The sequence below is a fragment of the Nicotiana sylvestris genome, chromosome 12 (assembly GCF_000393655.2).
Source record: "Nicotiana sylvestris chromosome 12, ASM39365v2, whole genome shotgun sequence".
Taxonomy (NCBI): Eukaryota; Viridiplantae; Streptophyta; class Magnoliopsida; order Solanales; family Solanaceae; genus Nicotiana; species Nicotiana sylvestris.
The window spans coordinates 78,096,345-78,102,312 of record NC_091068.1 but is presented as its reverse complement, the minus strand read 5'-3'; positions in this window follow the sequence as shown (position 1 = coordinate 78,102,312).

Below are 5,968 nucleotides of genomic sequence, written 5' to 3'. Positions count from 1 at the left end.
ATAGGGGAGCTCAAGATGAGATTGAACGATGATGAGATAACATTCAATGTGCAGAAATCTATGAGGCGACCAAGTGAATTCGCCAATTGTTCTCTTATTGATGCCGTGGATGTAATCGTAGAGACTGATGATGAGGTGCTAATCATTGAGGACCTTCTTGCTGCATGTTTAATGAATTTGGATGAGGTGAATGGAGAGGAACTGGCAGAATGAGTGTTGGCATTAGAGGGTAGAGGGTTCTGGGATAGAACTCTAGAATTTGAGCCCTTGCACTTGGAAAATCGAGAGACTCCTCCAGCCAAGCCATCTATCGAAGAACCACCAAAGCTGGAGTTAAAGCCATTGCCCAACCATCTCAGGTATGAATTCCTTGGACCTAACTCCACATTACCTGTTATTATCTCATCTAGTTTGTTAGATGTGCAGGCGCAACAACTCTTGCCGGTACTTAAGGAGTGCAAGACTGCCATTGGGTGGACCATGATAGACATAAAGGGGATCAGCCTCGCCTACTGTATGCACAAAATTCTACTGGAAGAGGGACACAAACCTTCCAGGGAACACCAAAGAAGGCTAAACCCTAACATGAAGGAAGTGGTGAAGAAGGAAGTAAAAAAGTGGTTAGACGCGGGAATTATCTTCCCAATCTCTGACAGCAGCTGGGTTAGCCCAGTTCAATGTGTACCTAAAAAGGGTGGCATGACGATAGTTAAGAATGATAACAATGAAGTGATCTCTACAAGAACAGTCACGGGCTAGAGAATTTGCATGGATTATAGAAAGCTAAATCTAGCCACCCGGAAAGACCACTTCCCACTTCCCTTCATTGATCAGATGTTAGACAGACTGGCAGGGAGGTCACACTTCTGTTTTCTGGACGGGTACTCAGGATACAACCAGATCTCTATTGCACCGGAGGACAGAGAGAAGACCTCTTTCACTTTCCCTTATGGCATTTATGCCTTTCGGAGGATGCCCTTTGGCCTGTGCAACGCACCCGCCACATTCCAACGGTGCATGATGGCCATATTCACTGACATGGTAGAGGACATAATGGAGGTGTTCATGGATGACTTCTCAGTGGTGGGGAATTCATTTGATGAGTGCCTGATAAATCTGACACGTGTGCTGAAACGGCGTATCGAGACTAACTTGGTTCTGAACTGGGAGAAGTGCCACTTCATGGTACAAGAAGGCATAGTCTTGAGGCACCGGGTGTCAAGCAAAGGAGTTGAGGTGGATCGTGCTAAAGTGGATGTAATAGCAAAGCTACCTCCTCCAACTTCAGTCAAAGCAATCAGAAGTTTCCTTGGGCATGCCGGTTTCTACCGGAGATTCATAAAAGACTTCTCAAAAATTACCAACCCTCTCTGTAAGTTGTTAGAAAAAGATCACCCTTTCTTGTTTTCTGATAATTGCAGGGTAGCATTCGAGGACCTGAAAAAGAGACTGGTCACAACACCTATCATTGTTGCCCCCAACTGGGAGCAACCATTCGAACTCATGTGTGATGCCAGTGACTACGCAGTGGGGGCAGTGCTGGGACAGCGGAAGGACAAGCTGATGCATCCAATCTACTATGCTAGTAGAACGTTGAGTGGAGCCCAGCTGAACTATACTGTGACTAAGAAGGAGATATTTGCTGTGGTGTTTGCCTTCGACAAGTTCAGATCATATCTGATTGGTTCTAAGGTAATTGTATACACTAATCATGCAACTTTCAGGTACTTGATTGAGAAGAAGGAGTCTAAGCCGCGCCTGATTCGTTGGGTATTGCTGCTGTAAGAATTCGACCTTGAAATTCGTAACCGTAAAGGCACAGAGAACCAAGTCGCTGATCATCTATCACGAATTAAGGGAGCTGAAAATGCAGTTGAGGTTGTAGATATTCTGGAAACCTTTCCAAACGAGCAGCTGCTCGCTACTAATCTTAAGGAAGTGCCATGGTATGCAGATTTTGCAAATTACCTGGCCTGCGGTATAGTTCCCTATGACCTTTCATCTGTACAAAAGAAAAGGTTTTATCGTGACTGCCATATGTATTATTGGGATGAGCCTTACCTGTTTAGAATTTGTGTTGACAATATGATCCGGAGGTGTGTCCCCGAGATAGAACAATCTTCTGTTTTGCAGGCTTGTCACGCATCGGTTTATGGAGGACATTTTGGAGGGGTCAGGACAGCTGCGAAAGTGCTTGAGGCCGGATTCTTTTGGCCAACAGTGTTTAAAGATGAGCACCAATGGGTGAAGGGCTGCAATGAATGTCAGCAGACCGGGAACATTTTCCGTCGCCATAAGATGCCCATGAACCCAATTCAAGAGGTGGAAGTGTTTGATGTCTGGGGGATTGACTTCATGGGTCCCTTCGTCAGATCCTATGGCAATAACTACATACTTGTTGCTGTGGATTACGTGTCCAAATGGGTAGAAGCTGCAGCGTTGCCCACTAATGATGCAAGAGTGGTGGTGGGTTTTTGAAGAAGAACATATTCACCAGATTTGGGACACCAAGAGCGATTATCAGTGACGGAGGCACTCACTTCTGTAATAGAGCTTTCGAGAAGTTGCTTGCAAAGTATGATGTACGCCACAAGGTGGCTACCCCTTATCACCCGCAAACTAGTGGGCAGGTTGAAGTGTCCAACAGAGATATAAAGAGTGTGCTAACCAATACTGTGAATGCCACAAGAACCGATTGGGCAAAAAAGTCAGATGATGCACTCTGGGCCTATAGAACTGCTTTTAAAACACCGATTGGTGTATCACCATATAAGCTGGTGTTCGGGAAGGCCTGCCATTTGCCAGTGGAACTTGAACATAGAGCGTGGTGGGAACTGAAACAGCTGAATCTAGACATCGAGGTTGCGGGCACAACGAGAATCACTGAATTGCATGAGCTCGACGAGTTCAGACATCTTGCTTTTGAGAGCACAAGGTTGTACAAGGAAAGAATGAAGAGGTTGCATGACAAGAACATTGTGGAGAGAAATTTCAATCCTGGAGATATGGTGTTGCTTTATAACTCACGATCAAGGCTATTTTCGGGTAAACTCAGGTTACGATGGTCTGGACCATTTAGAGTGGTCGAAGTTTTCCATTCAGGTGCTGTCGAGATTGCCACAGAGAAAGACTCTCGTACATTTAGAGTCAATGGGCAAAGATTGAAACTATATGTGGGCATGAGCGAACCAAAGGAAGTGTCTGAGCTACACCTGACTGAACCACAGAGGTCGAGCGAGCCTTAAATGCGCTCATCTACGTCGTGCCGCGACGTTAAATCAGGCGCTGCATGGGAAGCAACCCACGAATGTGTTGTAAGTGTAATGCATAACTTCATGAAGAAAAAAAAAAGTAGCAGGAACACGCCCAGACCGCGGTCCCAGCGTAACCGCGGTCGGACCACGGTCGTAACCCCCCACTATTCCCCCATCCCCTTCTTTCTTATCTTCTCTCTTTCACACTCTCCTATCCTTCAAACCCCAATTGTTGCCCCTCCTTTCTTCTCCATCTCTCTCTCTCCACCACCTATCCCGTCCATTCATACTCAAGGTAAGCTTCTCTATTCTTTTCTCTTTCTTTTACATAACTTAATGTAGTGTTTTAGTGTAATTTTTTTTCTTTCTTTCTTTTCTTTCCTTTTCTCCATTATTTACTTCTTTTGGTCATGATAGATGTTTAAATGGTTGGGTTTTCATTGTGCTTAACTTGGGGGCAATTTTTAGAAGGTTTGGAGGCCTAAACAAATTTTTTAGGGTGAAGCTTGGTGGAGGGGTCTAAATGGCCGAAAATTGAGGTGTGTTGTAAAATTTTGGAGCACTTTGTGCCCTTCTTAGTTTGTGGTGGTGGTAGCATTTGACATGATTCGCTTATGGGAGATTGTGTGGGGTATTATATGGCAGAATTGTAGAATTAATAGTGGTGTGAGGGCAATAGTGGAGGTTGTCAACTTTGGGCACCTTACTAATTAGGTATACTGGCATTGATTGACAAAAGGAAACTGTTTGGTGCCATCGGGTGGTGAAGTCTGAGTACCCATCCAACTGGCACATGTTAGGATGCATCTGATTGTTACCCTGAATTGTCTGCAGGTAATATGGCCCGAAAAAGGCGAAAGAGCTCAGCAAGCACTTCCCAAATGCCAATATATGATGCCACCAGGTTCCAGTCACAGGAGGGAGAGGACGCGTTTCATGCTAAGGCCACCAAAAGCTTTATCCCTAAGGTTCATGTTGACAGGGCTGCCCTCCATATGGAAAAAGCAGACATGTATGAGGAAATTAGACGGAGAGAGATGGAGTTCTTGTTTGATGAACCTGAGACGACAAACCCAATATTAGTCTGGGAGTTCTACGCGAACTGCCCGGAACATTTGTGCCGGTCTGTGATTGTGCGGGGAAGGGTGGTAGATGCCTCAATTCTGAAGATTCGCCAGGTCTTGCAGATGCCCCAGTTCACTGGTGACATTGATCATTACCACGACGCCCAAGGGGTCACTTGGAATACTATGATTGAGACAATCTGCGCAGGGGGTCGACCAATCTGGCTACAGGAAACTATTACCCTTCACTCCAAGTCGTTCACACATGAGGCTAAGTGCTGGTTCACCATTATTTGCATTCGGTTATTGCCCACGGGCAACACGGCAGATGTGAACCACCTGCGGGCTCTATTGCTGTGGTGCTTCGTCACCAAGAAAGACTTTGATGTGGCAAGAATTATTGGAGATGAAATGATCCTTTGGTCACCTCTGCTATCTAAGGGGTTTTACTTCCCCTCACTTATGATGATGTTGTGTCTGCTGGATGGTGTCCCCACCTATCCTACATATGGAGCTTTGCCTGCAAAAGTGGCATTCAGAGCTTCAAAAATTATAGTGGGCAGAGATGCACCCACAACCATTGAGCTTGATGATGAGGATGACGCCCCAGCACCCATGGCACCATCCAGGAGATCCTATGATGGAGCCAGATCGTCTCGGTAACCCTATACTGGGGAAGGATTCTCTAGATCACAGTCCAGCCGACCCATGTTGCATTCTTTGGAGGAAGAGGTGGCAAATCTTCGCTCCTCGGTGGATGGCCTGCATGTGCGTATGGATGCCATGTCTTAACGGCATGCCAGGTCTGAAAGCCGGATGATAGCTTGGTTCCGTGCTTTGGGGAGGGCTTGTCATGTGGATCCCAGCATCGTCTCCGACTCCGAGTGATGTAAACAAGTGATTCCCCTTTTGGGTCATCACATTCTACACCTCTAAAACAACCGTTCGTCCTCGAACGGACATAAGAAGGAAGTACCTGAGTCGGGGAAAAGATGGGGATAACGGCTCCGCATATCGGACTCGAACTCCTAGGTCGATGCTTCAGCAGGTTTGATCTCTCCATTGAACACGAACAAAAGGTTGACATAAACTGGGTAATGCATCGAACGATTAGGCCTAGAAGTGTGGTTCAACTTGCTCGAGAACGAGCAAAGATTTAAGTGTGGGGTGTTGATAATAGGTGAATTGGACTATAATTAGGCCCTAAAGAACCACCTTCTTGTATAGTTTTATGGTAAAAGTGATAACAAAATGCTCTGATTAGTGTTTTTCATTCTTTTCAGGCTACATACAATAGAAAAAGTCTATGGAGTACTTTTGGGATCAACTATGGAGAAAAAGAGGACAATCTTACAATATCCGCTAAGTGCACCATGCGAAGGCAGCAAAACCAGAACTGGAGATGGTCTGCCGCGGTCCCGGCGTAACTCCGGTTGGACCGCGGTAGAAGGCTGTTGCGGATTCTGAGAGGCTAGTTGGCCGCGGTCCTGGCGTAACCGCGGTAGGACCGCGTTAGGAAGCGGAAAATTGAGGGACTGAAGTGCAAAACACGGGATTTTTAGCCCAAAACCCTATATTAAACAATAGAACTAGCCCAAGGGAGGCATGTAATGTTTTAGAGAGTACTTTGGCAAGAGAAACAAGTGTGAG